A 20,097-nucleotide genomic window follows, 5' to 3' on the forward strand; every position below is an offset into this window, starting at 1 on the left:
GAGGACAGGACCAGTTTCCTTTTTCTCTGGATCTGCCCCACAGTTAGTATGGTTTGGGGCTCATAATAGGAGTTTAAGAAATGCTTGTTGAAATAGAAGGGTCATTCCTAAAAATAATAAACAGTATATATCTAAAACCATCAACTAATATCATCTGCAATGGGGATAAACTAAATCCATTCCCATTAAGATCAGGAGTGAAACAAGGATGCCCATTATCACCTCTATTATTTGACATTGTACTAGAAACACTAGCAGTAGCAATTAGAGAAGAAAAAGAAATTGAAAGCATTAAAATAGGCAAGGAGGAGACTAAATTATCGCTCTTTGCAGATGACATGATGGTCTACTTAAAGAATCCTAGAGATTCAACCAAAAAGCTAATTGAAATAATCAACAACTTTAGCAAAGTTGCAGGATACAAAATAAACCCACATAAGTCATCAGCATTTCTATATAATTCCAACATAGCTCAGCAGCAAGAACTAGAAAGAGAAATCCCATTCAAAATTACCTTAGACAAAATAAAATACTTAGGAATCTATCTCCTGAGACAAACACAGGATCTATATGAACACAACTACAAAACACTTTCCACACAACTAAAACTAGACTTGAACAATTGGAAGAGCATTAACTGCTCATGGGTAGGACGAGCCAATATAATAAAAATGACCATCCTACCCAAACTCATCTATCTATTTAGTGCCATAGCAATTGGAACTTCCAAATTTTTTTTTTTACTGATTTAGAAAAAAAAACATGACAAAGTTCATTTGGAAGAACAAAAGATCAAGGATATCCAGGGAAATAATGAAAAAAAAATACAAAGGAAGGGGGTCTTGCAGTCCCAGATCTCAGACTATATTATAAAGCAGTGGTCATCAAAACAATTTGGTATTGGCTAAGAGACAGAAAGGAGGATCAGTGGAATAGACTGGGGGCAAGCAACCTCAGGAAGACAGTATATGACAAATACAAAGATCCCATCTTTTGGGACAAAAATCCACTATTTCATAAAAACTGCTGGGAAAATTGGAGGACAGTGTGGGAAAGATTAGGTTTAGATTAACACCTCACACCCTACACCAAGATAAATTCAAAATGGGTGAATGACTTGAACATAAAGAAGAAAACTATAAGAAAATTAGGCGAACACAGAATAGTATACATGTCAGACCTTTGGGAAGGGAAAGACTTCAAAACCAAGCAAAAATTAGAAAGAGTTACAAAATGCAAAATAAATAATCTGGAATACATCAAATTAAAAAGTTTTTGTACCAACAAAACCAATGTAACCAAAATCAGAAGGGTAGAAACAAATTGGGAAACAATCTTCATAAAAACCTCTGACAGAGTTTTAATTACTCAAATTTACAAAGAACTAAATCATTTGTACAAAAAATCAAGCCATTCTCCAATTGACAAATGGACAAGGGACATGAACAGGCAGTTTTCAGCCAAAGAAATCAAAACTATTAATAAGCACATGAAAAAGTGCTCTACATCTCTTATAATCAGAGAGATGCAAATCAAAACAATTCAGAGGTATCACCTCACACCTAGCAGATTGGCTAACATGACAGCTATGCAAAGTAATGAATGCTGGAGGGGATGTGGCAAAGTGGGGACTAATTCATTGCTGGTGGAGTTGTGAATTGATCCAGCCATTCTGGAGGGCAATTTGGAACTATACCCAAAGGGTGATAAAAGACTGTCTGCCCTTTGATCCAGCTATAGCACTGCTGGGTTTGTACCCAAGGAGGTAATAAGGAAAAAGACTTCTACAAGAATATTCATAGCTGCACTCTTCGTGGTGGCCAAAAATTGGAAAACGAGGGGATGCCCATCAATTGGGGAATGGCTGAACAAATTGTGGTATATGTTGGTGATGGAATACTGTTGTGCAAAAAGGAATAATAAAGTAGAGGAATTCCATGGAGACTGGAACAACCTCCAGGAAGTGATGCAGAGCGAAAGGAGCAGAACCAGGAAAACATTGTACACAGAGACTAATACATTGTGGTACAATTGAAGGTGATGGACTTCTCCATTAGTGTCAATGCAATGTCCCTGAACAATCTGCAGGGATCTAAAAAATACTATCCACAAGCAGAGGATAAACTGTGGGAGTAAAAACACCAATGAAAAGCAACTGCTTGACTACAGGGTTGGAGGGGATATGACTGAGAAGAGACTCTAAATGAAAACTCTAATGCAAATTCCAACAACAGGGAAATGGGTTCAAGTCAAGAACACATGTGATAATCAGTGGAATAGTGTGTCGGCTATGGGAGAGGGAAAGGTGGTGGGAGGGGGGGAGGGGAGGAAAAGAAAATGATCTTTGTTTCCAGTGAATAATGTTTGGAAATGACCAAATAAAATAATGTTTAAAAAAATAAATAAAATAAAATTAGCTGTTAAAGTTTAAAAAAAAAAAAAGATACTCATTCAGCCAACCACCAGGAATCTAGTCCTGTAGAGAAATCTTGTCATCTGTCCTGCTGCCTTATCATACAGTCCATTCTCTAAACACTCTGCTCCCACTGCTGATTCTGGTAGAAATAATAAAGTAATTACTACCAGGGCGACTGAAAAAAAAACAACAGAAAGAAATGCTTGTTGATAGTTTTGGGATATGCTGAGGTATACACAGTACCTGACACACAACAGCTTAAATGTATACTATATTAATTAAATTCCTTCCATCTCTATGGTCTCTAGAGTTTTGAATAGAAATTAGTGTTTGTTTTGGTCAAGAGTTTCATTCTTCTGAAATACCACAATAATGTCTGTCACCTAGGTGAATAGCTGTGATAGAAGGTTCCTAATGGGGATGAGGAAAGGGAATTTTTTTTTCTTCTATACTCTGGAGAAGACAAAGAGAAATGCAAAATGCAGTTCCCTTCATTGGGTTGTTCTCCTTCCTAACAAACCAACCTCTAAAAAAATTTTGAAGCTGCTACATGCCCCTATTGTAACTCTAGAATTGGAAAACTGGCATTTTTTTAAGTCCTCCTGAGGATGTGACAGGTTCAGTCAACAATGAAAAGTGACCCTTTTGATTCTTTCAAGCTTGACTTAAGAATTCTTCAAATTGCATTAAAAAATAGAGTGTAAACCCTTCTTTATGCTTCCTTTAAAACCTTAACACCTTCTTTATCCTTCCCTTACTTTTTGTAATTCCATTAATTGGACAGTAGGGAGGTAATCCAAATTTTAACCAGTTCCCTCTACCCATAGTGCATAGTTAAATAAAAGCTAAAATTATATGCTTCTGTACTTTTTAGACTCAAATAAAACTTATTTTTAAAGGTTTATTTTATTGTTTCTATTTGTCAATTACTTGGAAGTAGAATGTTATAAAAATAATATTAGACAACGAGTGAGGAAATATGGACTCTACTCCAAAATCTGTTACTAGTTATCTTTGTGACCTTGGACAAATTATTTTACATTCTTGTCCTCCATTTTCTAAGTGTCAAATGAGGGAGCTGAGATAAGAATGATTAAATTTACTATTAATATCTAACTTTTTATAAATCTGTACTGCCCTTACCTGTATACTGTCTACTTACTAGAAATGTGCAAATAAGCTCTTCCTAATGATGAACCTTACTTATCTTTTACATTTCATCTAGGCAAAGAAGAAAAAAGAATGACCAGTTAAATAGCTCTGAGCTTTCTTGCCTTTTCTTCATCTTTCATTAACCAAAATCACTGATCCTTAGACAACTTATAAAGAAACATATGATGAAGCAAAGGGAGCATGCAAATAAGGCATGTAATATTCCCAAGTATGTGACCAGGCAGACTTCATGAAGTATGCTTATTATTCATTCTCATGACAGAAAAGAAGCAGAAAAAGTTTTGGCAAGACTGTCTTATAAATACACTTCTGAGTTTAACCTAGAATCATCCCCAAAACAAGGGAACTCAATGAAGTTTCACATCCTCATTCACTTCATGGTTTCCAAAAGTGAAGATGAGCCTGCAGTATACAGAAGAACATCTGCACTTTTTTTTTCTTTTTCCACTGTCAGCTATTCAAAAACTCTCTTGTAGCTTCCCCAACTGAGGTGCTTTTTCTACACTTATTCAGAACTGATCTTGTAAAGCTTCCATTAAAAATAAAAGAATAATCAAATTTCAACTCCAAACAAGAAAGTAACCCAAACAATAATATACCCATAAAATGGTTATATAGCCTCTATTTGAAATCCTCCAATGAGAGAGATGACAGTACTTCCCAAGGATGCCCATTCCAAGTCTAATAATTCTTCTATAAGATGGTCCTCCAAACTCTTGATGATAGCTGACTGTCTATATTTTCTTCAGCTTTTCCTCATGTGACATAGACATAAACACAAGATCCTTCACTATGTTGATTTGTTTCTCTTGGAAAGTCTCCAGTTTATCACTTGCCTTTTAAATTATGGATTCTGTTACTGAACATGATATTCCTAACAGGTTAATAGTGAAAACATAGTATATAAAAACTTTTCTTCCTCTTTCAAAGCTTTATCATTTGAATTCCATGGAATATTTTAGAGAGGAGTGAAAAGAAATTGGAAGAAGTTCATTATGTTGAGAGGGAAGTGAAAGTGTAGCATGAAAATAGACAGTTTGGAGAAAATGTTGTAGAAGAGTTAGAGCTGGGTAAACTATTTTAATAATTTCAAGAAGCATTTCTAAAGATGATGGAAAAGACATACAGACCAACCTGATCTCTATCAAATTACTCTCCAAACAACTATGACATAACACGTCAAAAGAAATTCTGGAGTAGCTTAACTCAGAAAAAGATGGGCTAAAATGATTTTTATCCCAAGGCAATTTAGAAGCCAGGGAAAAAAGCTATTGCCTGGGTTAAAATCTGACCTCAGGTACTCTTCTAGTTGTGTGATCCTAGTTAAATTACTTAAGCTCCATTTCCTAAGCCTTACTGTTCTTAGATCTCAGAACCAATATGCCATATTGATTCAAAGACAAAGTAAGATTTTTTAAAAAAAGATCTATAGTACCAGAGTGGAGGAGAGTACAAAGCTGTAGGCCAATATAGGCCCTAAGGTTAAATCAGCTGCAAAGACTTCTGGAGCTCATAGTCACAGGTCGTGGTAAAAGGGAGTTGAACAATGGCTCAGAGATTAAAGGGGTCTCATTGCTCTCCCTAAATCAGATTGCCCACATACAGATCCAGGTCTCAGTCCTGGACTATAGTCTCCAGAGTCAAGAGGAGCTCTAGCACACACTAGCTCTTAAGGCCACAGAGGATCAGGGGACCCTGGTCATGCTTCCAAGGTAGAAAAGAACACTTGCAGTTACTCACAGAAAAGAGTACAGATCTGGAGAGTATTAAACATAGCTTTCCTTAGATCACATCACGTTGAAAAACCAGATTGCATAGAGCAAAATCTGAAAGCAGCTATTCAAAGAACCTCAACCTTGGAATAATGCCCCCTTCACCAAAGTTACAAAGCCAAACTTTAACAGTGCTTTAACTTAAAAGAAAAGACAAAAAAACAATAACAACAAAAAGAAACTCAACATAGAGAGTTATTTTGGTGACAGGGAAGATGAAAATTCAAACTCCAAAGAAGACCACCATCCAAATTGTTGGAACCAAAGCCTGAAAGAAAAAATATCAATTGATCTTAAGCCCAAAAAGTCTGAAGAGTGGAGTGGGAAAAAGGGACATTAAAGTGAGAGAAGTAGAAGAAATATTAGGAGAAATACAGTGATAAAGAAATCATGAGAGATTTCCGGGTAAACATGGCTGCAATCTAGACACAAATCACTTCCCCTCCCTGGCACCGAATGAAATAGACTACCTCAAAAGAGCATAAAAATCATCTTTGGAAGAATAGAGGGACTCTCCAGTACTCCACAGAAATAAATGTATGTGGGGTTTGAACATTGCCACACTATAAGAAGGAGGAAAAGCTTGCAGAAAAACATGAACTGAGACACCTCCCCCTCCCATTTCCCCCACTGAACCAGAGTAGGGGACTAGAGCACTCACCGGGACAGTGAGTGAGTGAGGAATGTCTCTGTCTGGGGGGGGAGGGGAACACCAGGGTCCTTGGGATCTAAAGACTGCTAGGAAATGACCTCTCAGGGCGGTTTCACGGGAGAACCCTGCACATTGGAGACCTCACAGTTGGCAGGGCCCCTGCAAACTGTGAACAGTGAAGAGTCTCCAGAGTCTGTAAAAACTGCCTAAGGTCAAAGTGTTGCCCCTCTCTGTAGTAAGGGGTGGGGGGGAAGCCAGGCTCCCTGGAAACTGACAGGGAATACAAGAGATCCACCCCTCAGAGTGGTTTTACAGGAGTATCCTGCAAACCTGTGAAAGAGATCACAAAGCACAGGGGCGTTTCCGCTAACAAACGTCAGAGGCTGGGAAGAACTAGTCTGAAGCAACCTAAATCTACAGAAAACCCATCCATATCATCCAGGCCTTGGACCAAAAAGGAAAGAGGAAAATAACCACCAACGGGATGGCTCACATGGCCCAAAATCAAGCCTCCAAGAAGAAAGGGAAAAAAATGACTGTTGAAAATTTTATGGTGGGAGTACCCAAGGAAAAGAAGAGAAAGAGGATGAAATTCAAACAAAATCAAAACATGCCCCCCCAAAGTGGAAATCATCCACAAGCTCTGGAAGAACTCAAATTGGAGCTTATCCAAAAAATGGAAATCTTCTGGAAAGATAAATGGGAGAAAGAGGGCAGTAGTCTGATAGACAAGACTTCACAATTGGAGAAAGAGCTGTAAGCATCTAATAGAAGGGCAGACAAAGCTGAAAAGCAAAACCGGTCCCTAATGACCAGAATTAAGCAACTGGAAAACAGTGAGCATGCAAAACAACAAGAATTAATAAATCAAAGCCAAAAAATTAATGAATTAGAAGAAAACGCAAAATATCTCACTGACAAGGTGACATACCAGGAAAACTGAGGAAGAAGAGACAATCTGAGAATCATTACTCTGCCTGAAAAACCAGAGAAACAAAAACTTCGTACTATTCTACAGGAGATTTTAGAAGAAAATTGCCCACATGTTCTGGAGCAAGGGGGCAAAATAGAAATAGAAAGGGTTCATTGAACACCCTCTATATTAAATCCCCCAAAGACAACCCCCAGGAATGTAATCGCCAAATTCAAGAGCTTTCAAGCTAAGGAGAAAATCCTACAAGAAGCCAAGAAGAGGAGCTTCAGATATAGAGGGGACCCCAAAAGGATCACGCATGACTTAAAGGCTAACACACTAAGACACCGCAAAACATGGAACACAATATTTAGAAAGGCAAGAGAGCTGGGTCTCCAATGAAGAATCAACTACCTAAGAAAACTGACTATATACTTCCAGGGGAAAGTATGGGCATTCAACACAATAGAAGATTTCCAAGTATTTGCTAAGAAAAGACCAGAACTTAGTGGAAATTTTGATATCCAATCACAGAAAGCAAGAAAAACATGAAAAGGCAAATATGAAAGAAAGGAAAAAGGAGAAAAATATTATCTTTTTCTTTAAGTCAAGCTCTTCTATAAGGACTACATTTATATCAAATTATATATATTAATATGTGGGGAAAATGTATTGTGTAACTCTCAAAAATTGTAGGCATTAGAAGAGTAGTTAGAAGAATCATACATAGGGAAAGATTGGGGCATCAAGAAGATTTGGTAAAAGGGGGGCAAAGAAAGGAAAAGGGAGGGGGGAGCGTCGACAATACTAAGACTTACTTCAAGAAATGGGGGGGGGATAAATAGAATAATCTTTCCCACACAAAGATACACATGGGAAGGGAAGGGAAAGAATTCTAATATGAGAAGGAGAGGAAGAGAGTGCAAAGTGGTATTACTTAAACCTTACTCTCAGTGAAATCAACTCTGAGAGGGAAGAACATCTATATCCATTGGAATCCTGAATTCTATCTTATCCAACAGGATAAGAAAGAAAGGAAAATTAAGAAAGGGGAGGGGGGAGAGAGTATAAAAAGGGAGGGAAGAAGAGGGGGGGAAGGGAACATAAAAAGGGTGGGGCTAGAAAGGGAAGCATCTCAAGGGAGGGGACTAGGGGGACTGACCTAAAGTAAATCACGGGTTCAAAAGGTTATAGCTAAAGAAGAAAGGTCAGAATTAGGGAAAGATATCAAAATGCCAGGGAATCCACAAGTGACAATCATAACTTTGAACGTGAATGGGATGAACTCACCCATAAAACGTAGACAAATAGCAGATTGGATTAGAACCCAAAACCCTACCATATGTTCTCTTCAAGAAACACATATGAGGTGGGATGATACTCACAAGGTTAGAATTAAAGGATGGAGTAAGACCTTCTGGGCCTCAACTGATGGAAAGAAGGCAGGAGTTACAATCATGATATCTGATGAAGCCAAAGCAAAAATAGACCTGATCAAAAGAGATAGGTAATCGAAAGGAAGGCAAATATATTCTGTTAACATGCAGTATAGACAATGAGGAATTATCACTAATCAACATGTATACACCAAATGGTATAGCATCCAAATTTCTAATGCAGAAAATAGGATAACTGAAAGAGGAAATAGACAGTAAAACCATATTGGTGGGAGATTTGAACCAACCACTATCAAATTTAGATAAATCAAACCAAAATTAAATAAGAAAGAGGTAAAAGAGGTGAATGAAATCTTAAAAAAATTAGAGTTAATAGACATATGGAGAAAAATAAATAGGGACAAAAAGGAATACACCTTCTTCTCAGCACCACATGGCACATTCACAAAAATAGATCATACACTAGGTCACAGAAACATGGCATTCAAATGCAAAAAAGAATAAATAATAAATGCAAGCTTTTCAGATTATAAGGCAATAAAAATATTGATCAGCAAGGGTACATGGAGAACCAAATAAAAAATTAATTGGAAATTAAATAATATGATACTCCAAAATTGGTTAGTGTAATGTGGAAAATTTAGGCTTCTGGGAGAGGTTATGAGCAACTGTAATGGTTAAAATGTGGCTACAGGATTTATGTAATAGAAATTCCTAAAATGAAACACTCAAGTCAGAATGGAGTTTATGGAGGTTTAATCACACTGGGAGTTGGGAAAGGAGAGGGAGAGAAGGAGAGAAGAGAAAAGGGAAAGGGCTACTCAACCTCTGATCAAGGCAGAGGGAGTTTTAGGCCCAAAGGGCCAAGGTGGAAAGAATCAGTCCTTAACTCACATGAGTGATCTGAAGGAAAGCTGTCTGCGGGCGTCCTCCCTGTCCAAGCTCCTAACAGCAACTCCCGTCTCGCTCTCTCCACAGGAAGTGAGCGAATTCCAGAGGCTGTTCCCTACCTCACTTCCTGTGTCTCACAAATGCCAATGGTTGGCTCTAGCTTGGCTTAGGACAGCCCAGGTGGGCAGTTAGTTATTTCTGATTTGTCATTGACTAGCACATGCCCGTGTAGTGTGGGTGTGCACAATTTTTTGGGTGCTAGACCAAGATGGAGACTTTTAAAATTCACATTAGCCAGAAAAGAAATCATAGAGACAATAATTACATAGAGGAAAATGACAATAGTAAGACATCCTTTCAAACTTTATGGGAGGCAGCCAATGTGGTATTGAGAGGAAAATTAATATCCTTGAGTGCATATATTAACAAATTAGGGAGGGCAGAGATCAATGAATTGGAAAGGGAAATCAAAAAACTTTAAAGCAAACAAATTAAAAACACCCAGAAGAAAACCAAACTAGAGATCCTAAAAATTAAGGGAGAAATTAATAAAATCGAAAGTGATAGAACTATTGCACAAGACTCTAAGCTGGTACCGACAAATTAGACAAAGTATTGGTCAATCTAATTTTAAAAAGGAAAAAAAAAGCAAATTAACAGCATCAAGGACGAAAAGGGGGACCTCACCTCAAATGAAGAGAAAATTAAGGCAATCATTAAAAACTATTTTGCCCAATTATATGGCAATAAATATACCAACCTAGGGGATATGGATGAATATTTAAAAAAATATAAATTTCCTAGACTAACAGAAGAAGAAATAGATTTCTTAAATAATCCCATATCAGAAAAAGAAATCCAACAGGCCATCAAAGAACTTCCTATGAAAAATCCCTAGGACCTGATGGATTCACCAGTGAATTCTATCAAACATTCAAAGAACAGCTAATCCCACTACTATACAAACTATTTGAAATAATAAGCAAAGAGGGAGTTCTACCAAATTCCTTTCATGACACAAACATGGTACTGAATACAAAGCCAGGCAGGCCAAAAACAGAGAAAGAAAATTATAGACCAATCTCCCTAATGAATATAGATGCAAAAATCTTAAATAGGATACTAACAAAAAGACTCCAGCAAGTGATCAGAAGAGTCATTCACCATGATAAAGTAGGATTTATTCCAGGGATGCAGGACTGATTCAATATTAGGTAAACCATCCACATAATTGACCATATCAACAAAAAAACCAACAAAAATCACATGATTATTTCAATAAACACTGAAAAAGTCTTTGATAAAATACAACACCCATTCCTATTAAAAACACTAGAAAGCATAGGAATAGAAGGGTTGTTCCTAAAAATAATAAACAGTATATATCTAAAACCATCAACTAATATCATCTGCAATGGGGATAAACCAGATGCATTCCCAATAAGATCAGGAGTGAAACAAGGATGGCCATTATCACCTCTATTATTTGGCATTGTACTAGAAACACTAGCAGTAGCAATTAGAGAAGAAAAAGAAATTGAAGGCATTAAAATAGGCAAGGAGGAGACCAAGTTATCATTCTTTGCAGATGACATGATGGTCTACTTAAAGAATCCTAGAGATTCAACCAAAAAGCTAATTGAAATAATCAACAACTTTAGCAAAGATGCAGGATACAAAATAAACCCACATAAATCATCAGCATTTCTATATATTTCCAACACAGCTCAGCAGCAAGAACTAGAAAGAGAAATCCCATTCAAAATCGCCTTAAGCAAAATAAAATACTTAGGAATCTATCTGCCGAGACAAACACAGGAACTATATGAACACAACTACAAAACACTTTCCACACAACTAAAACTAGACTTGAACAATTGGAAGAACATTAACTGCTCATGGGTAGGACAAGCCAATATAATAAAAATGACCATCCTACCCAAACTTATTTATCTATTTAGTGCCATACCCATTGAACTTCCAATTTTTTTTTTACTGTTTTAGAAAAAACCATAACAAAATTCATTTGGAAGAACAAAGGATCAAGGATATCCAGGGAAATAATGAAAAAAAATACAAAGGAAGGGGGTCTTGCAGTCCCAGATATCAGACTATATTATAAAGCAGCGGTCATCAAAATAATTTGTTACTGGCTAAGAGACAGAAAGGAGGATCAGTGGAATAGACTAGGGGTAAGTGACCTCAGCAAGACAGTATATGACAAACCCAAAGATCCCAGCGTTTGGGACAAAAATCCACTATTTCATAAAAACTGCTGGGAAAATTGGAGGACAGTGTGGGAAAGATTAGGTTTAGATCAACACCTCACACCCTACACCAAGATAAATTCCAAATGGTAGAATGACTTGAACATAAAGAAGGAAACTATAAGGAACTTAGGTGATCATAGAATAGTATACATGTCAGACCTTTGGGAAGGGAAATATTTTAAAACCAATCAAGACTTAGAAAGAGTCAAAAAATGCAAAATAAATAATTTGGATTACATCAAATTAAAAAGGTTTTGTACAAACAAAACCAATGTAACCAAAATCAGAAAGAAAGCAACAAATTGGGAAACAATCTTCATAAAAACCTCTGACAAAGGTTTAATTACTCAAATTTACAAAGAGCTAAATCAATTGTACAAAAAGTCAAGCCATTCTCCAATTGATAAATGGGCAAGGGACATGAACAGGCAGTTTTCAAATAAAGAAATCAAAACTGTTAATAGGCACATGAGAAAGTATTCTAAATCTCTTATAATCAGAGAGATGCAAATTAAAACAACTTTGAAATATCACCTCACACCTAGCAGATTGACTAACAGGACAGCAAAGGAAAGTAATGAATGCTGGAGGGCATGTGGCAAAGTAGGGACACTAATCCACTGCTGATGGGGTTGTGTACTGATTCAACCATTCTGGAGGGCAAGGGCGATAAAAGAATGTCTGCCTTATGATCCAGCCATAGCACTGCTGGGCTTGTACCCCAAAGAGATAATAAGCAAAAAGACTTTGTATAAGAATATTCATAGCAGCGCTCTTTGTGGTGGCCAAAAATTGGAAAATGAGGGGATGCCCTTCAGTTGGAGAATGGCTGAAGAAATTGTGGTATATGTTGGTGATAGAATAATATTGTGCTAAAAGGAATGATAAAGTGTAGAAATTCCATGGAGACTGGAACAACCTCCAGGAAGTGATGCAGAGGGAAAGGAGGAGAACCAGGAAAACATTGTACACAGAGACTTACACACTGTGGTACAATTGAATGTAGTGGACTTCTCCATTAATGTCAATGCAATGTCCCTGAACAATCTGCAGGGATCTAGGAGAAAAAACACTATCCACAAGCAGAGGACAAACTGTGGGAGTAAAAACACCTAGGAAAAACAACTGCTAAACTACAGGGGTTGAGGGGATACTACTGAGGAGACACTCTAAATGAACACTCTAATGCAAATACCAACATGGAAATGGGTTCGAATCAAAAACACTTGTGATACCCAGAGGAATCGCCTGTCGGCTATGGGATAGGTGGGGGTGGGGGGGAGAAAATTATCTTTGTCTCCAATGAATAATGCTTGGAAATGAACAAATAAAATAATGTTATAAAAAAAGAAATCATGAAAAAAGAGGTAAAGAAAATACAAAAATACTGAAGATATTAATATCTTTAAAAAATAGAATGAGCTAATTTGTAAAAAAGGTACAAAAATCCTCTGAAGAGAATTAAAAAACAGAATTGGCCAAATGGAAAAAAGGTATATAAATTCACTGAAGAGGAGAATGCTGAAAAGCAGAATTGCAAATATGGGAAAGGAGGTTCACAAATTCACAGAGAAAAGGAACACTTTAAAAATTAGAATTGGCCTCCAAAAAAAGAGATACAAAAACTCACTGAAGAAAATTATGTCTTAAAAATTAGAATTGGGCATGTGGACACAACAAACCAAAAAACAACTGAAATAAAAAGAATGAAAAATTATAAGAAAATGTAAAATATCTCATTGGTCAAATAACTGACCCAGAAAATAAGTTCAAGATAGATAATCTGAGAATTATTGGACTACCTAAAAGTCATAATCCAAAAAATAGAGATTAGGCATGATCTTTCAAGAAATTGTCAAAGAAAAATTCCCTGATATTCTAGAATCAGAGGGTAAAATAGAAATTGAATGAAAACACTAATTTTGCCCTGAAAGACATCCCAAAATGATAACTCCCAAGAATATTATATCCAATTTCCAGAACACCCATGTGAAGGAGAAAATTGAGTGCTTTCTTGTTTATTCATGTTTAAACACTTATAGTGTGCCATAGTGTGCACATAATATGTAGTAAGAGTAAATTTTTGCTCTCAAGAAGGTAATAGGGTTCTGCAATATTCTCTTTCCCCTGACTTGTTCTTTCCAAGGAATATTGCCTGCCATAGTCTCAGCATTGCAGTATGATAATTAGGTACTCTCTGAAGCAGTCCCATTCCATAGCAGAATCAAAAGTTTTAATGTTCCATTGTTAAAAGCGAGTTGGAAGACAAGTAAAAGGTAAACTTGTATTAAGTTGAACATTGGGCTGCATTGACAAGGAGAAGCAGAAATGATTTAGGAGCCTGAGGAAGCAGCTGCAGTTATTTAAATAGCTATCGTAGATGGAAAGTTTTAAAGCAAAAATTTCAAAGTATATTGGCATTATGTGAGGAGCTTACATCATTATAAAATTGCCCAACTATCTTGTTTGTCTGAATTTTAGTATTTTCTCTTAGGATCTCATAGAGCCACTTTTAGGACTAGATACTTGAATAGTTAAAAGTTAAAATTGGTCCAATAAAAAGATACACAAAATAATGTTTTCAGACCTTAGTCCTGAACATATGCATGGATGCCATCACAATCAATTATCACTATCATTACAAACAAATGTTTCTTGATTACTTGTAAAGAGACAACAATGGTAGGCTCTAAAATTATAAAATGGTCAGAGAACACAAATAGGATATTCTACTATCTTCTGATGCTGCCTTTTCTGTAGATGGAACATTATAGCCATCTGGCCTTTTCTCCTTATCATGGTACGAGAGAAATAATTGGCTGTGATAAATTCTAAGATTCCCCTTAATTCTAATTCACTGATATATAAGCAACAAGTACTGTTGAATTTCAGACATGTATAAATTAGTAACTTAATTGATAAAGAATGAGAGATTGTGGTCAAATGATGTACAACTAGATTTTAAGTTTAATGAGACTAGACAGTCTTATTTGTCTTTGAAGATCCCTTTAGTGTTCATCACCTTCAATAGCACATGATATATGCTTATGTGTTTGTTTAATTAATTAATGATAAATTATATATCCAACAATAAATGTAACTGAATTATTAATTCTCCTGCATTTCCTTTTTTATTCCAAAAATGATATGAGATTTCTACTAAATGTATGAGTGAAATGCAATTTAATTCTTTCTATTGAATTCTTCTAATTGATCAGTTTCATAATTCTGTCAAAAAATAAAATGGGAACAGATAAGCATCATTTCTTAATGAAGCAAAAATGCACCATTATTATAACCATTGTCTTCTTCTAAATGTAACACTTCTTTGCAACACATTCAAAAATTTTGCCTGTGTTTAAATTCAATCTCACTTGCTGCTATGGTTTGCAGATTTCATTCTCATAAAGGATATAAAATTTGAAATCTATGCACTCAGTGACCTCGTGCTTCTTTGGATATCTACAACTCCAATTTTGGCACAGCTTCCTTTATAGGAGGGATCATGACTACAAATTGGGGCGATACCTAATCTAATTCATTGTCCTAAACTAGATTATTAGATTCATGATATTTCATTCTCATCCAGGATACTGGCATACATTCAATGAAAGGAGATGTTTAAATTAAAAAGTATAAGAACTAGAAAGGGTGTGCTCCTCTGAGAGCCATACTTGATACTTTTTGGAGTCTGACTAAAACATTTTTAGAATGCCATTAGTTCCCAAATTAAGAATCTAAAGTCTACACCCAAAGGCATAGATTAATTATATCCCTTGAGATTTAGTTCCTTTTGTATCAGCATGATCTAAGTAAATTAGTACTGAAAGTTTTTTGAAAAACCACCCAAGGCAGTGTCCATAGAAGGCATTTTTTCTAAACCAAACTCATCATTTGGCCTAAAACATGTTTTCTTCCCAAGATACATTATTTGTCTACAGCTAATATCATACTTAAAAATAATTACTACCATTTTTCAATGGCAGAGTACAGCTGTATCTGACAGCACTGAAGCTAACTCTAAGAAATGTATATTGATATTCATACTATACAGAGTTTACTACTCACAAGGACTTCACAAAAGAGGCACCAAATATATGCAATGGATTATGTCAAGGACTTTGATTTCTCTAGTATTAGAACTCCCTCTACCACTTCAATTCAGTTCAATATTATTAATTTTCTCTTGCATGCAAGAAGAAAGATCGCTTGGTGTAGAAGAAACTTGGTAGAAATCCCGGGTTTGACTTCTACTCCTGACACATACTTATTAGATAAATATGAAGTCACTTAAACTCTTAGTGCTCCAAACAATTTACAAGACTATGAACCAATCTACAGGATTGGGGGAGAGGGATTATTCCACACCAGGAATTCCCCACATGTATAAAATCATAGATCTGTACCCTTTCCCTTACTCCAAAATGTGCTATGGTATTGTTCTTGGCTCCAGAAATAAAAGAACTAACAGGAAGCAGTTTCCTCTCTCAATTGTATAGGAGGTTTGTAGAGGAAATCACAAATTCAAGAAAAGTAAATTGTAATTCCAAAGGGGAGGAAAAAGGCCAGCAAGTAGGGATATTAGAGATGGCCCATTGGATGAGGTAAAAGTGTATCTAAGGAAAGGAGATTTTTAAGGCAGAAATATGTTAGGAGTCAATGAAGATGTGGCAGCCATTCTTTACAGAAGTAAATAGGTGCAGCTAGGTAACACAGCAGATAGAGTGTCAGTTCTGGAGTTGGTAGGATCTGGATTCAAACCTAACCTCAGACACTTCTTGGTCTTGTAACCCTGGACAAGTCATTGGACCACAATTGCCTGCTCTTATGATTTTTCTGCCTTGGGATTGATACTTAGTATCAACTCTAAGACAGAAAGTAAAGCTTTTTTCAAAAAAATTACTTAATAAGGAGGATATGGAATATTATGTTCAAGGAATAGCTAGGAAGCTAGTTTAAGTGGAACAAAAATTAGTCAAAGAGCATGCTATAACAAAATTGGAAAGGGAGTAGAAGCCTCAATAACATAGTATTTAAATGTCAAATTGAGGATGACAATGAAGCCTAATTACAAATTAATAAATAAGAGTTAGAGTTTCCTGAAAGTCAGATAGGTTAAATGATATACTCATGATCATTCAGATATAAAGAATAAAAATTAGAATTTGATCTCAGTTCTTTCTTAAACAAAGTCTATTATTCTAACCAGCATACCACACTATCAATCACTGATAGCACCAGGGACATGGTTTTTTTTTTCCTTTTGTTCACCCCTATTCACCAAATAAATCATAGTTCATCATTCTTACCCAATCTAGAGTGAAAAAACATATCCCATTATTCTTTTCCCTCTCCTCTAGTTGCTTTGACCTTCTGTTTCTTAGATCATACATGCTGTAAACAGGGAAAAGTCAGGAAACATTATTCATTTTTATGGTCTGTTAGAATGTCATGGGAGTGTTCAATTTCATGATACACGTTTTCTGGAATTTCCAAGTTTCTCATTAGTCAAGTATTTTATTTACCCTTTGAATTTTAATGAACATTTAATCAATTTTGGAGTGCTTAGTGAACATATTAACTCTAAAAATTTGTACATAAAAAGAATTATAGAATTTGGAGCTTGATATGAGATGAAAGATAACCTAGTCCAAACTTTTATTTTCCAGATGAGTGAGATTAAGTGATTTGCTTTTCATCACAAAGCTAGTCAGTGACAGAGCCAAGACAAGAAGCCAGGCCTCCTGAGTCCAATTTTAGTGCTCTTTAGTGCCGAAACATTCTTACATGATACATTAAAAAATAACAAACTATTAAAGATGCAAACTAAGGCTCTTCCCAAATATTGCATTTGGTATGGAGAGTGTAAAAATATATATTTGACATCTATGCATATAACTATACATACAAATATGATTTATTACTATGGAAGTCCAAAACGATATTTATGTTATGGTAATAGTGTATAAACTAAATATATCTAGTATGTTTGTAATTTTAATATATTAAGTTAATTGTATGGACGTTATGTATCCCTTTATTAGAAAAAAGTGAATGCTAATCAATAATTGGAACTCTGGAAAAAAGGGATAACAACTATTATAGAAGGAGCAGAGTCTGAATGTAAATGGAAACATGTCATTCTTTACTTTATTACCTCCACTAACTTTTCTCTAGTGTAAGCAATGTATCTTGTGTTTTACAACATGATGAACAGCAGAATATGTAACATATATATGTACAGCCAATTACAAATCTTCCTTTTTTGAGGGGTGAAAAGAGCAGGAAGGAGGAATGTTTTTTTTAAAGTTTATTAGATTCTTGTAGAATAGGGGAGTTTTGAAAACAAGTAGAGTTAAAGATAATTATGTTTAAAAAGAAAGAAAAGAACATTGATGAACCATTTAAAAATACACAGAAGAAATCAAAAGAAAATACACAATGATTCCCAAACAAGCAAAGCAGTGTCGTAATTATCATGTTAAATTTGAAATATATGTTTTAAAAGCTGCATGTAATGGAGATTCACATTTTCAAATGTGGTCCTCTTTTTTCTGTTCTTTGAAAGTAGAAATGTCCTTGCTCATTAGCTTACCAATTTCATAATAATAAAAGAGAATTGTTTTTAAAGGTAAAAAAAATTCTATAAACATTGGATACGTGGCTTTTTGTTCTTGTTAGTAATACCAGGCCTTCCTATCTAACCCAGGCAGGACATGCAGGAGCTACTCAAGTTACCAATTCCAATACTGATATACAAATGATCTTTGCCTTTTTCTGTTTTTGACCTGGGAGGTTTTCCTATTCTTATGCAAACTAGGGTGTCATCATGTTCATGAAGAACATGGAGAAAAGCTCATTGCTCCTCAGTACTTCTAAGCTTAAGAGATTTTCCCACCTCAGCCTCCCTAGTAGCTAGGATTAAAGGTGTCAGTCACCTTAATGTGTGGATTTTGATGAAGTATTCCTGTAGGATTTAATTCTATTTTAAATATACTCTGAAAACTTCTTTGCTAATTTAAAAAAAATAGTGATTCTGATTAGAAAAGTAATTGAACCTTCAGTGATTATTCCAAATAGCCAGTAATTTTTGAACGAGTAAACATGCATTTTTGCTTTGAAGTTCATCTACATATTAAAATATCTCAGACATCTACACAAAAATGAATTATTATTTTTAAAAATATCATGAAATGCACATCATGATTTCTCAACCTTTACCAAAAAAGTATTTTAATAACAATGCAATAACCCAAAAACAATTTATTTGAACTCTCCTCATACCTGACAAGTCAATTTAGGAAAATGGCTAACTTGTGTTATCAAAAGTTTAACTAAAATCTCTGTCCTTCATAGGGATTAACTGCCATAGGATACTTATGAATTAGGTCATTGTTATGAATAAAGTTTCTACTGACCACAAAGTTTAAAGTGGATGCATTTAAAATGTTTTGAAGAAGTACATATGATCCAAGCATATTTTAGTTAAAGCTTTTGTGACAACAAAGTCTTTACAGGTCAGTGACAAATGCCAAGTTTACACATTATATGTAATAAATCAGACTAGATGTCGACCAAAACATAATATTTCCTTTAACATGAACGTCTCAATTATTTTTCTACCTAATCAGGGAAAAGAGACAATTATAAGATATAAGACTTGACCTAAAATTAAAGGTCAAATCATCAAATTGTATTATTGGATAAAAAAAGAAATCGAGGCTAAGAAGGAATGAGTAAGTTATCTATATTCGACTAGTGAGAAAGTAGCAGAAATCATATATATTTTCATTGCTTATTCAATTTGAAATATACTATAACATCACTCAATGTTTCCATCTGTTACAAGCTCTGAGAACTAAGAGATAAAGGTTTAAATCTGGCTATTGTTCTTGACCTTATAGAGTTTACAGTCAAGTAAGGGATGAGAAACATACCCAGATAAGATACTAACAATGAGAACTGGACTTGTACTTTTATTGGCAAAGTGATGAAATGAGTATGAAAGAAGTAGAAATACGTATTGAACTGAATTGCATTTAAGCAGCTCTTGAGAAGAGTTAAAAGGAAACTGGAATGCTTACCACCAACTATGACCTTACCCCAATGTGACATGACCTTTTTCAACCATTTTTCAAAGAAAGGAAGCAAAGGTCATATGGGTATTTTGAAGTAAGACATGAACTTTGAACAAATTATTGAAGGAAGGATCATTAACATTACTCTTTTCAATCAACAGTATCAGCAAACATTATCTAGAAACTCATTCATCATTATAAAAATGTTTTTCAATTGGGGGCATCGTCCAATATAGAAGAGTTTCTACAAATTATATGTAGGTAAGCAGGTATAAGTTAAAGTAGATAAACTGAAGTCATTAAGAATGGGAAAGAACATATAAAAGTGATTCCAGATAAGCAAGTATAATGTGGAATAATGGCCAACTAATACTCAAGCTTTTTTAAATCAGGGAAAGTTTCACCATTTTTACTTTGTTTCTCCATCAGAGTTTTTGATCAATCAATTAATTTGTCAGTAAGTTAAGTTTTTCTATCTTTGTTCATAGATAAATCTGGAAAAACAAGGCTGAGTTTCTCACATTCCCCTACACCA

This window comes from Monodelphis domestica, chromosome 2, assembly GCF_027887165.1.
Source record: "Monodelphis domestica isolate mMonDom1 chromosome 2, mMonDom1.pri, whole genome shotgun sequence".
Taxonomy (NCBI): domain Eukaryota; kingdom Metazoa; phylum Chordata; class Mammalia; order Didelphimorphia; family Didelphidae; genus Monodelphis; species Monodelphis domestica.